The 17,919-nt window shown below is 36.0% G+C and overlaps 1 protein-coding gene across 2 annotated transcripts in view; it reads left to right on the top strand.

The window, feature by feature from the left end:
* EDIL3 (EGF like repeats and discoidin domains 3) overlaps window positions 1-17,919 on the top strand; it is a 416,894-nt gene that overhangs the window by 35,887 nt on the left and 363,088 nt on the right. The gene's annotated exons all lie outside the window — the stretch shown is intronic.

Raw genomic sequence — 17,919 nt, 5'->3', positions numbered from 1 at the left:
TCAATGGACATTTGGGCTCTTTCCATACTTTGGCTATTGTTGATAGTGCTGCTATAAACATGAGGGTGCATGTGTCCCTTCAAAACAGCACACCTGTATCCCGTGGATAAATGCCTAGTAGTGCAATTTCTGGGTCTTAGAGTAGTTCTATTTTTAGTTTTTTGAGGAACCTCCATACTGTTTTCCAGAGTGGCTGCACCAGCTTGCATTACCAACAACAATGCAAAAGATATCCTCTTTCTCCACATCCTTGCCAACATCTATTGTTGCCTGAGTTGGTAATGTTAGCCATTCTGACAGGTGTAAGGTGATATTTCATTGTGGTTTAGATTTGTATTTCCCTGATGATGACTGATGACCATTTTTTCATGTGTCGGTTGGCCATCTGGATGTCTTCCTTAGAGAAGTGTATATTCATGTCTTTCGCCCAATTCTTCACTGGATTATTTGTATTTTGTGTGTTGAGTTTGGTAAGTTCTTTTGGATACTAACCTTTTATGTGATATGTCATTTGCAAACATCTTCTCCCATTCTGTCAGTTGCCTTTTGGTTTTGCTGTTTGTTTCTTTCACTGTACAGAATCTTTTTATTTTGATGAGGTCCCAGTAGTTCATTTTTGCTTTCGTTTCCCTTGCCTCTGGAGACATGTTGAGTAAGAAGTTGCTGCAGTCAAGGTCAGAGGTTTTTACCTGCTCTCTCCTCAAGGATTTTGATGGTTTCCTGTCTTACATTTAGGTTTTTTTCATCCATGTTGAGTTTATTTTTGGGTATGGTGTAAGAAAGCCCAGGTTCATTTTTCTGCATGTCACTGTCCAGTTTTCCCAGGACCACTTGCGGAAGAGACTGTCTTTATTGCATTGGATATTCTTTCCTGCTTTGTCAAAGATTAGTTGGCCATACTTTTGTGGGTCCATTTCTGAGTTCTCTATTCTGTTCCAAAGCATCAGTTTTTAAAACAATAAAATAAGACATTGTGCTTTTGAACTTGTTTCAGTAGGCACTTTTCTTGATTCATCTGCTTTAGTAGTTTCGAAAACATTACTGTGGTTACATAGGGTTCTGCTGAGTGAGATTTTCCCATACATTTTAGGTTATTCAGTCTGTACTTATTTTTAGAGGTTTTGAACCAGCCTTTATTAACTTGAAATTTATCCCCCCCTTTTTTTTTTTGTACTTGCATTTGATTACATTTTTTCTAAAAGTTTCACAAAATGTTTGTTAATGGTATATTTAGCATATATATATATTATATAAATTAATAAGTAAATATGTATAAATTATGATGCATAGATACTTTTTATGTATTATGCATTTTAAAAAATTTTTATGGGGGCGCCTGGGTGGCGCAGTCGGTTAAGCGTCCGACTTCAGCCAGGTCACGATCTCGCGGTCCGTGAGTTCGAGCCCCGCGTCGGGCTCTGGGCTGATGGCTCAGAGCCTGGAGCCTGTTTCCGATTCTGTGTCTCCCTCTCTCTCTGCCCCTCCCCCGTTCATGCTCTGTCTCTCTCTGTCCCAAAAATAAATAAAAACGTGGAAAAAAAAATTAAAAAAAAAAATTTTATGTATTGTGGGGCTCTGTTCCTCTTCCATGTAAATTAAAAATGAAACATAAACATATTATCTCTCTACCATGCTAAGCTCCACCTTATTAGGGAGCCATCAATAATGGTATGTCTTTTTTTTTTTTTTTTAAGTGGACCATCTGTAAGAGATGCTCAGATTGTGAATATTTTGCCGTGCAATAACTCAAAATCAGCATTTGGCAGCTTGTAATTAGAGCATCATAACCCTACTTTAATTCAGTTCTTTTCTTTTTTAAGAGTTTGTTTTAAGAAAAAAAAAAAGATTTTATTTTTTTAACTAATCTCTACACCCAACATGGGGCTCAACCCCATAACCCTGAGATCAAGAGTCCCATACTCCACTGACTCAGACAGCCAGGAGCCCCTAATTCAATTCTTAAACTGAATCTAATTGATAACTTTTAGAGTCAGAGAGTATCTGGCTTTTTTAGTATTTAATTTTTCTTATTGCTGTTTATTTTTCCCATTAAAAGTTACCCCAAGAATAACATATTTTTAAAAGAATATTTGAGTAATTCTTATTTCTTTCTGTAAGTAGGTGAACTCAGAGGATGTTTCCGTGCCAAAATATGCATTTCAGATGTCTCCAATCAGTAGGGTTTCTCTTTCGATACTTTGGAATGAGTGACAAGGGAATGAGTGACATGTGTGTTACCCAATAATATAATTGCAGAAGGATTTAAATGGTTAAGTATTTTCTCTGTGGTGAAATGGGAGATAATACAAAATTGATTTACACTATAGAGCCTGTAGAATTTATCTGTGTGGGACAATAAAATGAGCAACAGGAAAAGATGAGAGAATAACAATTTGGTTACTCAAATGCTTATGTGAACACACATAATCCTCTTAAAATGCTTTGTAAGCAATTACAAGAGTTTAGAATATCACTACCAGTTTGCACTAAGTGTGATATGACTCATTGGTTGAAAAGGATATTGTAATTTTGAAGCAACATAAAATGTTTAAATCAAGAGCCCTAGCATTTGACACAATAACTGATTTATTATTGTCTGAGGCAGCTCTACGCAATAGAAACATAACATGAACTGCATGTGCAATTTAAAATTTTCTAGTAGCTGTATTAAAAGAATAAAAAGTGGGGTGCCTGGGTGGCTCAGTCGGTTGAGCTTCCGACTTTGGCTCAGGTCATGATCTCACAGTCCCTGAGTTGGAGCTCAGCATCGGGCTCTGTGCTGATGGCTCAGAGCCTGGAGCCTGTTTCAGATTCTGTGTCTCCCTCTCTCTCTGACCCTCCCCCGTTCATGCTCTGTCTCTTTCTGTCTCAAAAATAAATAAAGATCGTTAAAAAAAACAATAAAAGCATAAAAAGAAATTGTCTAAATTAATTTTAATAATATAATTTAATGGTGACTGTAGTTGATAATATTGTATTGTAGAATTGAAATTTGCTGAAAGTAGAACTGAGATGTTCTCACCACAGCAGAACAGAAGGTAAATATATGAAATGTGAACTGTGTTAACTCAATGGAGGATGGGGAAGGAATCTTTACAAATGTTTGTATGTATCAAATCAACACATTATAACACTACATATTTTACAGTTTTGTCAATTGTACCCCAATAAAGCTGGGACAATAATTTAGTTTTATTTAACCCAATATGTTGAAAATATTCTCATTTAAAAACAACAGTATAAGATTATTAATAATATATATATATGCTTTATTCTAGGTATTGGTAACCTAGTATATATTTTACTTTAGTAGCATATCTCAATCTAGATGCTGAATCTTCATCAGAGATACTCTATTTAAGATTTCACAAAATTTACATTTGAAAGAGGTGAATCCCATACCCAAGTTGTTGTTAATGTATTTAATTTATTCTAATAGCCAAATTAAGTATTAGATTTTGATTTCAGTTAAAATTCCTGAAATTATTAAAACAGTAAAAATGTAGTTCTTCAGTCACACTAGCCACATTTCAAGTGCTCAATAGCTACAGGTACCTAGTGGCCGCCATCGGACAGTACAGGTGTAAGACATTAGTCATATTGGGGCAATGTTTTCGAATACTTGCAATTATCCTATAATAATAAAACCTATAGTAAGATCTATGGCATGCCAATAGTTACAAAATATATAAGGATGAATCCTCACACTAAAAATTGACAGACACTTGTTCAGTAGGTATTTTGGATCTTTTCTAACTCTGGATCTGTGTTAGGTCATCTTTCTTTTCCAGTTTCCACACTTCTGCAGTGACACAGAGCCTCTGCTAAGTAAGTAGCAGCTTTCAGACATAGATGGGCTGTCTTTCTTTTCAAAAATTAGAAATATTTAATTGGTGAAGCATCTCTCTGAAGAATGTTTACTATTTCCAAATATTAAAGACATAACAGTTTCATGTCAGCATCTTGATGGGGCTTCAGTCTGGAGCTCTTCCTGAGCCTTGGGTACAGAGAAACTTTGGCAGTAGAGGCAAGAGGTCTTGAGCCTTTAAGACCAACCTACAGCTTTTCCTATAGGAGAGAAATGCTCCTATTTCTTTCCCAGGTTCCATTCCAAGCCAAAGGATCCTGTAAGAGCACATGAGTTAGGGTGAGACTAGAGTCTCCAGAGCAATCTCATTTCTTCATCTCCTGTGGACACATAAGTATAAATTTATGGCTACTCATGCAGTATATATGGAGGATACCTTAATGGTTGTGTAGCTTGGCTTTCTCAAGTCCTAAAATAGGAAGAAGTTTCTATGGCTATATTATATCACTTGTTAATTTTCAGTTTTCCAGAGCTTAACCTAAATCCAAGTTATACTTCTTGCCCTGATACAAATGAGCTGGACCACCTTAAAATAGATGAATTAGACAAATTTATTTCTCCACTAAAAAACCCCTGCAATTCATTAACAACATAACACAAATGTCAAGAAACTATTTTTACTTCAGGTTAAAAGGACGTAAAGGCCTGACCCATCATTACAGCATTTCAGGAACATAGCCAAGAATAGAAGCTATGCCAAGCACATTTTTTTTTTCCTTTCAGTTTTAAAGATACTGAGAACTCAGCTAGTGTTAAATAAAAGAAAAAGAAGTGATTTCATCAGATGAAAGTTTTCTACTTAAAGAAAAGAAAGTATTAGCAGCAAAGACTTTTTGTTGTTGTTGTTGAGAGAGAGAGAGCCCGTGTGCACACAAGCAGGAGAGGGGCAGAGTGAGAAGCCAAGAGAGAATCTTAAGCACACCCCATGCCCAGCGCAGAGCCAGATGCAGGGCTCAACCCACCATAAGATCATGACCTCAGCTGAAATCAAGAGTTGGATGGTTTACCTCTGGAGCCATCCAGCTGCCACTCAGTGACTTTTTAATACCTTTTTCAGTTTCTCTCTAAGGATAATAGGGGACTGGCAAATATTTGGTTGTTCCCTGCATTTTAGCTATTGAAAATTCCAAGATATGCATTTACCATGAATTCGAGTTTTTTAAAATGTTAAAACATGATTAGGTGTCCTGAAGATTTTAAATAACATACAAGAAAGTGGAAAGGAATTTGGTCAGGGAAATAAGAGAAGGATTGCAGTTCTGACCGGACTGTAAACACTTTGTGTTATAACAGTGAGGATCTGATTAGGGAATGTGTATAAAAACAACTCATGGATGCCTTACAGCTGAGATGCTGAAAGAAAATACTATTTTGTTATTAGAAAGTACTGTCCAACTTGAAAGGAAATTTGATTACAAATGCACGGACAGATGGATGTTCTGCCCTCAGCTCCAGAAGTTTGAAAGTGTCTGTTATAAGAGGGAAACAGTGAAAAATGAGGAACAACATTCTGACAAACAGTGTGATTCTAAGTCAGTATTCAAAAAACTGAAATGTAATACTAAGCAGTCATGAAGGATAGGTAGGTAATTCATTATGAAAAGACTGAGTGCTGTTCTGTGTTTAAAGAATAGATGAAAGAAATGCTCATTTAGTTCCATGAAACTGTGCAATTTAGGTCTGTAAATTTTATTGATAAAATTTTTTTCAAGGGATAGAAATTAGCTCACCTCAAAGAGCCAAAAGACGGCACATAATGATTATAAACTTTCCTCATTTAAAAATGGGGAGAGGGGGACCTGCGTAACTCAGCTGCTTAAGCGTCCAGCACTTGATTTCAGCTCAGGTCATTATCTCAGGGTTTGTGACTTGGAACCCCATGTTGGGGCCTTGGGCTCTGCTCTGTCAGCGTGGAGCCTGCTTGGGATTCTCTTTCTCCCTCTCTCTCTGCCCCTCCTACTTCTCTCTCCCTCTCTCCCTCTCTCTCTCTCTCAAAATAAATAAACTTAAAAAAATTTAAAAAGGGGAGAAAAGCTGTTATTTTTATTAAATACTCAAGGATGGTGTAAGGGAAAAAAGCATGCATTGATAATTCATTTAATGCATTTTGAGTTTCTAGGGGAAATGCTATGTTAAAATAAGCTAAAAATATATGTTTTTAACTCTTTAGTATGTCAGAGGGGCATCTGGATACATTCAAGGGACATTATACTTGGATGCTTAGTTGGGTTTTTCATATGAAATGTGCCTGTTTGCCAGTGGCAAAAGGAAAGATGTTTTCACAACTCCTTTATGCACTAGGAAGTTAAAAGTGTTTTAAAAAATAATTAGTTGAGGGGCGCCTGAGTGGCTCAGTTGGTTGAGTGTCCGACTTCGGCTCAGGTCATGATCTCGCGGCCAGTGAGTTCGAGCCCCGTGTCGGGCTCTGTGCTGACAGCTCAGAGCCTGGAGCCTGTTTCAGATTCTGTGTCTCCCTCTCTCTCTGACCCTCCTCCGTTCATACTCTGTCTCTCTCTCTGTCTCAAAAATAAATAAACATCAAAAAAATAAAAAAATAAAAAATAAAAAAAAAATAATTAGTTGAAACAGAGTGGATTTTTTCTGCTTGACTCTATTTCAGCTTATATTCATTTGCCCTGGTCATCACATTTTTAGGCTCTAGTCTGAAAAGGATTTGAGGTGATTGTGTAATTGTGACTATACAACAACATATAGAATATACCATAGAAGCAGTTTAAACTTACTTTGTAAAACCACACAGAAATATTTAATAAAACCTTGTAGAAATATTAGGAAAACTTTTCTGTTAATCTGAAAAAAAAATAGTCTTTCCCTTGGTTTCCATGAGGCTTAGCTTTATTTTGATTATTATAAATTCTTTTTTATAGCCAGGAACAATTGTCAAGCAGCTGTTCATTCAACTAGAATATAAAATCCATCAGTGCAAGGATTTTTTTTTGTCCTTTGTTCACTGCTCTATCTATCCCCAGTCTAGAATATTGCACATAGTAGGAGCTCATTCAATGTTTGCTGGGAAATGCATTGAGTGCATGCTGTGTGCAAAATATTGAGCTATGTGGGAAATAAAAGATAAATGTGTCTAATTCCATAACTATTTGTGAGAACCTATTTTAACAAAAAGATGTGTTTTGATACCAACCTTGATGATCTGTCAGGGAAGATAAACAGTAATCAGGTAATGAATGTAAGCTGAAAATAAATGTAATGGGTGCTGTAGAGGAGGAAAAATAATTTTTCCTTTACCTTTCTACGTTCTTGGCTGAGACACTCCCCACCCCCATAATAAATGATTAACAGAAAAAAAAAACAGGAATTTAAAAACTTGTCTCCCTCCTATATACAAGAGAGATACTCCAGAACACTGAATAACTCTCTAAAATGGCCCAAGCTGCTGCCTTAAATATCATCTTCAGTTAAAGACAAAGGATGTTGGGAGGGAGGAGAAGGCCAATTATGGGAGGTTTCTAGGAAATGCATAGTAAACCAAGTTTTGGTTGTTATGGACATTTAAATCACTGCCTTCTTTATCGATAAGAGTTTCTAGAGATTTAGTCATCCTTATTCCCTGATACAGAGAAAGAGACACTCTTACAAATGGAGATTTCCCTTATAAATGTAAATTTACCCTGCAAAAGGGTAACTTCCACTTGATTTTCAGAGCTTCTCCTTTCTCTGCAGCTTGTCAAAGCAATCAGCCTAAAATAATTCTGCCAGAATGGCATATTTTGAGGTGGCAAATTCTACTCCCTTTCAGTGCTTTCAGAAAGGGCTTTTTGTGGGGGCAGGGATGAGGATGGCTTTCAAGTAAGTCTTCCTTGAGTTGACATGAGCTGAGCCTTGAAGAATAAAGGAGTTTACTTAATTGGGGTGACATAGTGGCAAGGGAGGAGTCTGTATGGGAATTATGGAGCACATCAGGTAAAGCCCTATGACAGGAGGAAATATTGTGCCTTTAAGAAAGTGAAATAGAATTTGTGCGCTGTAGAACAGACTTGAATAGTAAGGAGAGAATTGAAAATTGATAGAGAATAGTGGAGGGACCAAATCATCCCTGTAGGCTAGTTGATCTCTGTCCTATTGGCAAGAAAAGACTAGAAAAGTCTTTATAATTAATGTAACAATTGAAAGGTGCTTGTGGGTGGGAGGGACCAAGAGTAGGTCTACCCAATGTTAGTCTCACAATGGGCATGCCATTAACATTGAAATATTGTAGGGATTGTCATTCTAGATGAATTCAAAACCAGAGATGTTTACTTAAAGTAATAGAGTTCTATTGTATGCAAATATACATAACAATGTTCCCTTTGTGAAATTCCATGTGAGCAAGAATATTATTTTCTAATTCAAATTGCCAGGCTCTAATTACGTTACACATATCAACTAATGTAGCTTCCCATTATTTAAATAAGAAAGACACTATTACTTTTAGAGATATGGGAACTGAGATACTTACTTTAAAAAAAAAATTAAATATTTATTTATTATTTTGAGAGTCAGAGACAGAGCATGAGCAGGGGAGGGGCATAGAGAAAGGGAGACACAGAATCCAAAGCAGGCTCTGGGCTCTGAGCTGTCAACACAGAGCCCGAAGCAGGGATCAAACTCACAAACTGCAAGATTATGACCTGAGCCAAAGTCAGACGCTTAACTGACTGAGCCACCCAGGCGCCCCCAAGGTACTTCATAGCTAAATAACTTTCCAAGGGAGCAGAGCTTATAAGGGGCAGAGCTGCCTAATTCTAGAGCTAGTGCTCTGAACCACTGTTTGCTGTTGTTAATATAAAAGTTTAATTTACATGTATGAAATCCATAAAATTAGAAGTTTACAAATTGTATTGTTCTTAGTTTACGTGGGAATTAGGAGTAAGTTCTCTTTTTTCATAGGTGATGACTATCTATGATGTGATGAAAGGAAATAAAAGCAAAGCAACAAAAAAGTCCTTCAATAGTCTGAATGTTATGAAATATAATATTTGCATACATCAGAAAACTTGCCACTATTAAAGATGTGTTTCTTCTTCTATACATTTTTTTCTTTTTAATGTATTTTAGATTTTCTTTTATACATACAGAAATTAAAATAATTATTTTTTAAAAATTTGAACAAAAGTAGAATTCATTCATTAAGTATATTTTAATAAATTAAGACTTAAAAAAATCTCTAGGATTTTCTCATTCCTTATCTTTTTTAAATTCTTAAGTTGTATCCTCAAGCATCAGAGTTAGAAGTCATTTATTTGTAAGTATCTTTTAAATGTACTTTATTGAGCATTCTAGGTTCATGCTGGAGTTAAGATTAAATAATAGACATATCTGACATTAACATGTTGGATTTTTCTTTTTTTTCACCTTCTTTAATGCTTATTCATTTTTGAGAGACAGAGAGAGACAGAGCAGGAGTGGGGAAGGGGCAGAGAGAGGGAGACACAGAATCTGAAACTGGCTCCAGGCTCTGAGCTGTCAGCACAGAGCCCGACATGGGGCCTGAACTCACAAACTGTGAGATCCTGACCTGAGCCAAAGTCAGATGCTCAACTGACTGAGCCACCCAGGCACCCCAGTGAGCCACCCAGGCGCCCCTGGATTTTTTTAAAGGTAGTTGCAAAAAGCAATAAATTCAGTATCATAATTTTTTTGGAAGTTATCATAAATATTTTAAAACATACCATATCTCAGAGAATAAGTCAACCATGTAAGTAGATGGGAAAATATCATTATAAAAGTTCTTTAATTTGAGAACAATGCATGAAAGTGAGAAAAGCTTTTACTTACCCACCCTAATGATGTTGGGTTTTGTCATGAGATATTTTAAGGCCAAGAGAAAATGCACAGTAGTGTTAATATGGAGCAGAGGAAGGGCCAACCTGCCTGTTAAACTACTTATGTGAAGTTAGATAGTTAAGGCACTATACTGGTGATTTTACATATTTTATCTCATTTGATTTTCACAACAACCATTGAACTTAGGTAATATCATCATGTACCAACCATTTTTCTTTAGTACAAATGAGGAAAATGAGATCCAGAGAAATTAATATGTTGTTTAAGGTTATACGGCTAATGTACCAGTCTGCTGTTGCCAAACTCATGCTGTGTAACAAATACTGACAAACTTCATAGCTCAAAAACAAGAAACAGTTCTTTGCTCATATGTAGCAGATGAACTGGTATACAGATCTAGACTGGGCCCAGTTGGGTAGATCCTCTTCCTGTGATAGGTTGCTGGGCTTGACCACAGGCTGTTACTTCAATTCATATTTACTTCATGGGTTCTTATTTTTCATGGAGTGGTCGTCTCATGGCAAGTGGTAGGCATGCAGGAAGCCAACAAAAGCCAATGCAAATACTTTCTAAAATTTCCACTTATGTCACACCTGCTTGCATTCTGTTGGCCAAAGCAAGTTACAGACCCACTGAAATTCAGGCAGAAATGGGCTTCTCAAGGAATAGTCTTCTTATTCCTTCTTGTCCCCTGCAGATTTAGTATAACTTTCAGTAGTGATCGCCCCTGTGGAGCAATCTAGAATGAGCTCTTAAATATGTTTCTGTATCCAATTATTTGACCCTTACATGTATATATCTAAGTATGTAGATCAGTATTTGATAGGTATGAAACTTCAAAGAAGCATAGAGGTGTGTCACAAACAGAAAAGAAAATGTATATTCTTGTAAAGTTGGTGACTAATAGCCTCATATTTTATTATGATATGAAAAAGGACAATTTCATAGTTTTTGCATAATATTGCATATTGCCTATGTATGATTTCTTATTTAGCATAAAATTAGAGATTATAGTTCTATATTAAGGATAAAATATTTGCATCATTATAGAAGAAATCACTTCTCTAATTTATCATTTACCATGACTAAAAATTGTTATGGAAAATATTAAAGGTCACCCTGAATATAGTGATTTAGTCATAAATTTGTAGTTAATATAAAATAAAATCTATATGGTGTCAGGGAAAAGGAATTTTATTCTTTGTCATATCTGAATCATATTCTTTATGCACACGCTCTGGATCCATGCCCTTGGTGTTGATTTTTGCTCTAATTTCAGAACAGTCATTCCCCAAAGGAGCAATATATATTAATATATAGTACATTTATCTTGTGATTAATTTTAGTCACCTTAGAATAGCTACAGTTTTTATTATCAGTTGCTTATGTGTTCTAATTTGGGGGTGTGGCAACCATTTAGAATTGAGAGCAGGAAAATTTGAACTCAATACATACAAACTCTACAGAATTCAGAGTTACTCCTACCCCTTCTTTTCTTATTTCCAGTTTTGTGATAGTTTCCCTTTACTGTTTGCCAAAGCATTTCAACCTGTACCTAGATAGAGAAAGTCCTTAAAATACAACAGATAAAGAGGGCCACCTCCAGATCATAGATGGTTCTGGTAACTTTGCACAAATTTGAACAATTGGCCCTTCAAAGAAGCTCTGAAAGTACATAGCTGGTTATCAGAAAGACTTTTTTATGAATTAGGGAAAGGCAGCTCTTTGAAATTTTATATGCAGGATTGGGTCAGTGTGCCTGGCTAAGCCAGTGGATCATAGACTGGAATTCATTTCCTGTCTGTTCACTTGCCCTGATACTTTTGTGCACTAAACAGCCTGTGCAACTGTATGTAGTCCCTATAATTAAAAGAAAAATGCCTAGGCGAGAATTCGATTGGATTTCTTGCTCTCCTGCTTACTAGATAAGTGACAATGAACAAGTTCCTTACATTTCAAAGTTTTTTTAATTTTTAATTTTTAATTTTTAAATTTTTTTATCTTAGGGTTGTGAGCTGAGATCTCACTTCAAGGGAAAACAGGGGAGATATGTCTTTGGTATCTTGTTTTGGAATTATTTACATTATGTAAGATAAATGAAGTTATAGAACATTGTTATTTTTATAGTGATATTTAGCATTCTCTCAACAATATAAAGGACTAAATGTATCTAAATTAAAGCCACCACCATCCACCCTGTGGACTAAGCCTGAATCAAAGGATACTTTATGAATTGCCTTCCTCACCCCCTCTCTTCCCAGTTATAGTTACTGAGCCTACCGATGAACTTTCTTTAAAAATTGCCTCTATTTTACCTTTTTTTCTATCACTATTCTCACTGCCTTGATCCAGACTCTCATTATTTCTTGCCTGGATTATTGTAATTACTGCCATTAATTCTCAATCATGTTTCAACCTCCTCTAATCCATTCTCCATACTGTCCCAATAATTACCTTTACACTGCGGATATCCCCTGTGCCTGAAATCCTCACAGACAGACCAGAGTGCCCAGGAAGAAATCTCATAAGCATCACATCTGAGGATTTTCATGATCTGATCCCCATTCACCTTTCCCACCCTCGTTTTCCACCCTCCTGTTCTACTACACATAGACCTCAACACGTAAAGCCTTTTTAGACTTCTGAGCCTTTGGACATGCTAGCCCAACCATCTCAAATGCTGTATTCCCAGTTCCTGTGATTTCTTATTCATTAAGTTTTTATTTGTATGCAAAAGTCCGTTCAAATATTATCTAACCCATACTCCTGTTCTCCACTGTCTTCCTAAGGCATGCAAACCTTTCTTGTTTAATGCCACTTATAATTATTTATTTACAAGTTGTAGTCTCCATTTGATTGTACTTTGAGTTAAAGGACAGGGCCATAGGTATTTTGCTTTCTTTTGTTTTTAAATATATCTTCAGAATCTTTTTTAAGGAATGACTCAAAATAGTTGTTATGCAAGTGTTTTCCAATGAAGGTCACCACCTAACACATTCAGTCTGTGGGTTAGAGCTTGACTTTTAGTACAAACAAATAACATGCCGTAAAAGGAGAAATAACCTGGGGTAAATGGAGGGTGTAATAATGCCAGTAAAAGGATAATGAAAAGAAGAGATTTCAGTGACAAGAGGTCAGGAAGAGGAAAGAGTAGGTCCAAAATTAAACAGATAGTATGGCTGTAAAGCCCTTGCCAGAGAGAGGGAAGGGGGAAACATGTAACCTTTGAAACATTTTTTTTTAATGTATGTTTATTTGTGAGAGAGTGCACATGTGAGACAGAGCAGGGGAGAGGCAGAGAGAGAGGGAAACAGAGGATCTGAAGTAGGCTCTGTGCTGTTGACAGCAGAGAGCCCGATGCTGATGTCGATGCTGAGCTCAACTCACAAACCATGAGATCATGACCTGAGCTAAAGTCAGACACTTATCCAACTGAACCACTCAGGTGCCCTGAAACATTTTTATTTTTTATTATTTTTTTTTCAATATGTGAAATTTATTGTCAAATTGGTTTCCATACAACACCCAGTGCTCATCCCAAAAGGTGCCCTCCTCAATAGCCCTGAAACATTTTTAATACATAGAAAGAGATGTAGAATGGGCAAGATAATTCAGACAAAACATTTTGAGTATATGGTGGCTATGCTAGAAGAAGATAGAAACAAAATCACAAACCAAGGGCATAAGATTAGAAGTGACTGAAAAAGTCATGGGGAGTAATAGAAGTGGTCGCTGTATAAACTAAGAGCAGTAATGAAAGCCTACTGTAAATTTTAGTGAAATATTGCTATTAAATTTGGAATTAGAAAGAAGGAATTCTTTTTCTATAATATCTGGTTTCTGATTAGAATTGCATAATTACTAACAAATTGGTGTAGGAGAACTCTAATTGATACTCTTGGTTCCCTCTCTAGTACACTGTTCTAGTCAGTAAGGAGAAAAAAAGATCAAGCTCATGCCTCCTGGTATGAACAATAACATGAAAGAAAACTCGAGTAAGGCACTTTATGGAAGCACTTTAAAGATGCCAAACTTGAGTTCGTATTTCAGAGGAGAAAGACATGAACCTTTCGGCCTCTCTGAGAAACAGGACCCATGAACCCAGGGTGAGGATTCATCACAGAACTCAACCAGATTAATCTGGAAGGAGCCCCATTGCCCTGACTTGATGGTTCACTTAGGCACAAGTAGCCTCTTATTTGCCAGGCAAATAAGACCAGTGTTATTTGTCCACATTCACATAGTAGGACATTTTGCATGAAATAGCCTGATTCTCCACCCTCACCCTTGTTCTGTTTTCTCTTTCACAGAGGAATTTTTGTCACGGATTCAGTTATTTTACTTATTAACCAATAATGAAGATAATTTATTTTTCTTAATTTATCTATGCTGCTCATAGACTGTCACATCATTTACTACTATGGTTTAAAATTAAGATTTACTGTGTGACACCCAGTGACTGGTGTGCGAGTGGTTCAACCTCTGAGTCCTGGTCTCTGTTACTGTTCTTGCAGTGCAGTAATTTTGCACCTCCTAGATGGCTTTTATACTGTAAAATAGTTAAATAGCTACTATTTGTTGAATAAATATATTTGAAGATGTCCAGTTTAATGGATCTTGGAGGCAGAATGTCCCCAAACGCATGACTTCCCGCTAAAATCAGTGGAAATAAGTCACATTGCAATGGTGAGGGCAGACAGTTACCAGTGGCTTACTCACATGTTAGAAGCCGCATTTGGATATTTATATGCATCTTCTCATTGATCCTCACATCTCTCCAAGGTAGATAGCATTATTATTCCTATTTGTCTGAGGAAGAAGCTGAAGCTTAGAAACAAACAAACAAACAGACAGACAAACAGCACCGCTGAGTCCAGGGTGAGGATTCATCACAGAACTCAACCAGATTAATCTGGAAGGAGCCCCATTGCCCTGACTTTTGTTCCCAACCATATTCAGATCTTCATAGTGAACCCAAACTGCTAACTGGCATACTGCTCCAGAAAATCATGTCGGTGAATGAAACACTTACTTGATTTTGTGCTAGGCCAGAAAGATGATTATTATGTGGAAAGCCCCTGTACATTGAGGCTGTGAGTGGGATGACTTTGTGTTTATAGAATCCATACCTGTGTAGGAGAGGAGTCATTTCCTCTACCCTTCTATGTCCTTCTAGCTGGACTAAGAGTCAAATTTACATGACATCTGCAAAATCAAACTTAAGTTTGAGGAGTACACATAGACATGGAAATTCCAAAGACAGGTGAACTGATGTATATGTGTTATCCTGAACTGGGGCAAAGGGTGTAGGGGTCTGGGACTTCAAAGGGAAGGGATACAATTCACAGAAGAGCAGACATTTGGTAATTAGACATGTGCCTTGCCATACAGAGGGGTCACTCATAAAATATATCTCCGGTAATAACTTTTATTCTGGGAAAGACCCCCAGTTTAGATTCTTCTCTGTGGTTAAGGGAAGGACAAAATTTTCTCTTGAGCCTCAAGGGTCTCCATTGCCTTTGGCTCAAAATAATTTTCATGCCAAAATAGCCCACTTTGGGTGACCTGCCCTTGACCCCTATACATAATTAGATCCAGGCTGTGATTACTAAATGGGCTTTTCCTCAAGGTACTCTGCCTACAGAGCCGCTCTCAGTCACAGCTTGTGGTATCCTGACCACCTCACAAGACTGATATCCTGCTGGTATTCACAACTAGGAAAGACAATTTGTAGACTCCATTTAAAGAAATTAGAAGATCTCTTCTCAATTTTGGTATAACTACAAGAATCATGAGTGAGAATTGAAATAAAAAGTATTACTTTATATAAAATTCTTATTTATTTTATCTCCCAGTTATTTTATGTTTTCTCATCTGGAGAATAGCACTTGGAAAGGATTTAACAGTCCTCTGACCCAAATTTAATTTAAAATTTTATCGCATGAAAAGGCAAGTGAACTAAATGTTCATTAGTGGTTAAAGTATTCAAAACAAAATAGTATCTATTGAGGGAGGCTTTAAAGGAAGAGATGGTTTTAGGAAGACATAGAAGATGATACTTGAGGCAAAGGATAATAAAGTGAAAATAAAATAAAATAACCTTTAAGGGTGTCATTAAAAATTAATGGGATTTCACGATGATGAGACTAAGCTTAGTGAATGCAGGAACCAGGTTTGTTTTCACCATTTTTGCCCAGCACATAAAATGGATTCAATAAACAATCTGCCAAATTAATCGGCAGGTAGGAAACTGAAAGTCAGAGACTGAAAAGGTACAATGAATCAGGGCACTTTGGCAACAAATTCTGAATGTGGATGCTTGGACTAAGTTTGAAATGAAAAAAAGGTAGTAGAAACTGGTTTCTTGTAAGAAAAAGTTTCCCTCTTTTTTTTTTTTTTTCTTGTTTCAGTATTTGAAGAATAAAATATTTCATTCATCCCATATGGCCCCTGTGCAAGGGCATCATTCCTGTTACATGAAAAGATTCAGAATGAAAGAAATTCACGGTGTGCTGTGGCAGGAAGAAACATATTGTACAATTATTGCCCTTTTGGAGTCATGGTCGCTGCTCTGCTTCCCTGAGTACATAAAAGGTTCTGTCTTTGGCACTTTTGGTTCCTTAATCTTCCATCAGTCAGCATTCAGAAATACTTCCAAATGTGAACTCCAAACACAAGTTATTAATTTTTGTTGATTATTTTTTTGAGGGAAAAGTTTATGTCTGTGTCTTTTCCCTATTGAGTATGTTATAGTAGGAAATAGAACATACTGGTATATTTATGGACTTCAGTATTGTACTGGATTATACATTTAACTTAAAGCCTTGTGGTCCTGTTGATAAATGAAGAGTATTTGCTTCAGACATTAAAAAACAAAAAAGGAAAAACAAAATTTTAGAATGAGAGAATTTTATACTCTAAACAAACCTATAGCCGCCAATTATTTATTTATTTATTGACATTGAAATTTATCTTTCAGTGTGAAGTAATTCTTTCATTAAGTTTGTGCTTTAGATTTTTTTGTTAAGGAAACCATAACTAATCACTTTATTGTGAACATTTCTGTTTCTATGGACTATTTTGCTAAAATATTTCCCAGTGAAATGTTAATTTCATACCCATAAAAATTTCCTTTTGTTCCTCCCTAGGAAGCTATGCATTCTCTTTTTATTATCTAATTTATTATACATAAATTTCAATTTGCATACACAAGTAATATATTATTTAGTGATATTCTAATGTTTATAATTATTTTGCTATTGAATTTTAATGGTTTCTGAATACATATAATAATTTATTTTCAAAAGTCCCTATAGAAATAGGAGTTAGTGGTCTGACTAAAAAATATATTTATCTCATGATTCTTTTATAGTGGATGAGTATTGCAGACTTTGTCGTATTTATCTACTTAGTTACATTATTAGCTTGTTCCTTAAACAAATAGGGTATGTGTTAATGCATGTATTTGTTATTTGAGATCTTTATTCATTTTCACATGAATTAGTTTTTATTCTTAGTTTTCTCCTCTATCAAAAACTGAACTCCTCTCAACCCCTGTACAAAAGGTGAATGATAATAGTTTTCAAGTGGGGATAAATTAAGGTGTTTAAGAAAGTGGATTGCATAGCTCCAGTTGTTAAGAAGCTCCAACTCTCAATCCTCAGGTATATTTGCAACTTTGAGAAATTGATTGTAAGTGAGTAATTCACAACCTAAAATAAGGTGAGATACTAAACGGCATAATCATATGTCAGCAGGAAGTTAGTCCTAAGCCTTAGTATAATTCTGTGTCTTCTTTTAACAATTAAAAAAAAAAAAAGCACATTTCTTGTTTTCTCACTGGCCACCCTCCTTTTTCTTTATACTTCTCGATTCTTCTTATTTTTATTCATCTGTATCTATATCTGTGTATCTGTCACTTAGCTACCTATATCATCTATAAACACATTTAAAACAGCCTAATTATCCCTCTTTTCAATGCAATAAGAAATAAGTAGACAGGTTTTGCCCCCATTCTGCAATATGCTGATGGGAGTTTCAAGGTGATCCTCATCCCTAAGAAGCTTTTTGTGTTCAGCATAGCTTTTTGAGGAACTGTTGATTTACTTATTAAACCTGTTGCCATTAAACACCAGCACTGGCCCAAACCTTCCTTTCACAGTTCCTTAGGTCTCTGCCATTTGTGATATTGGCTTGTCTTCTTCTTTTTAAATTTTTCTTAAATGTTTATTTTTGAGAGAGACAGAGAC

This window comes from Leopardus geoffroyi, chromosome A1, assembly GCF_018350155.1.
Source record: "Leopardus geoffroyi isolate Oge1 chromosome A1, O.geoffroyi_Oge1_pat1.0, whole genome shotgun sequence".
Lineage (NCBI taxonomy): Eukaryota > Metazoa > Chordata > Mammalia > Carnivora > Felidae > Leopardus > Leopardus geoffroyi.
Note: the sequence above shows the minus strand (reverse complement) of the source record. Positions and strands in the feature narration are given on the sequence as shown.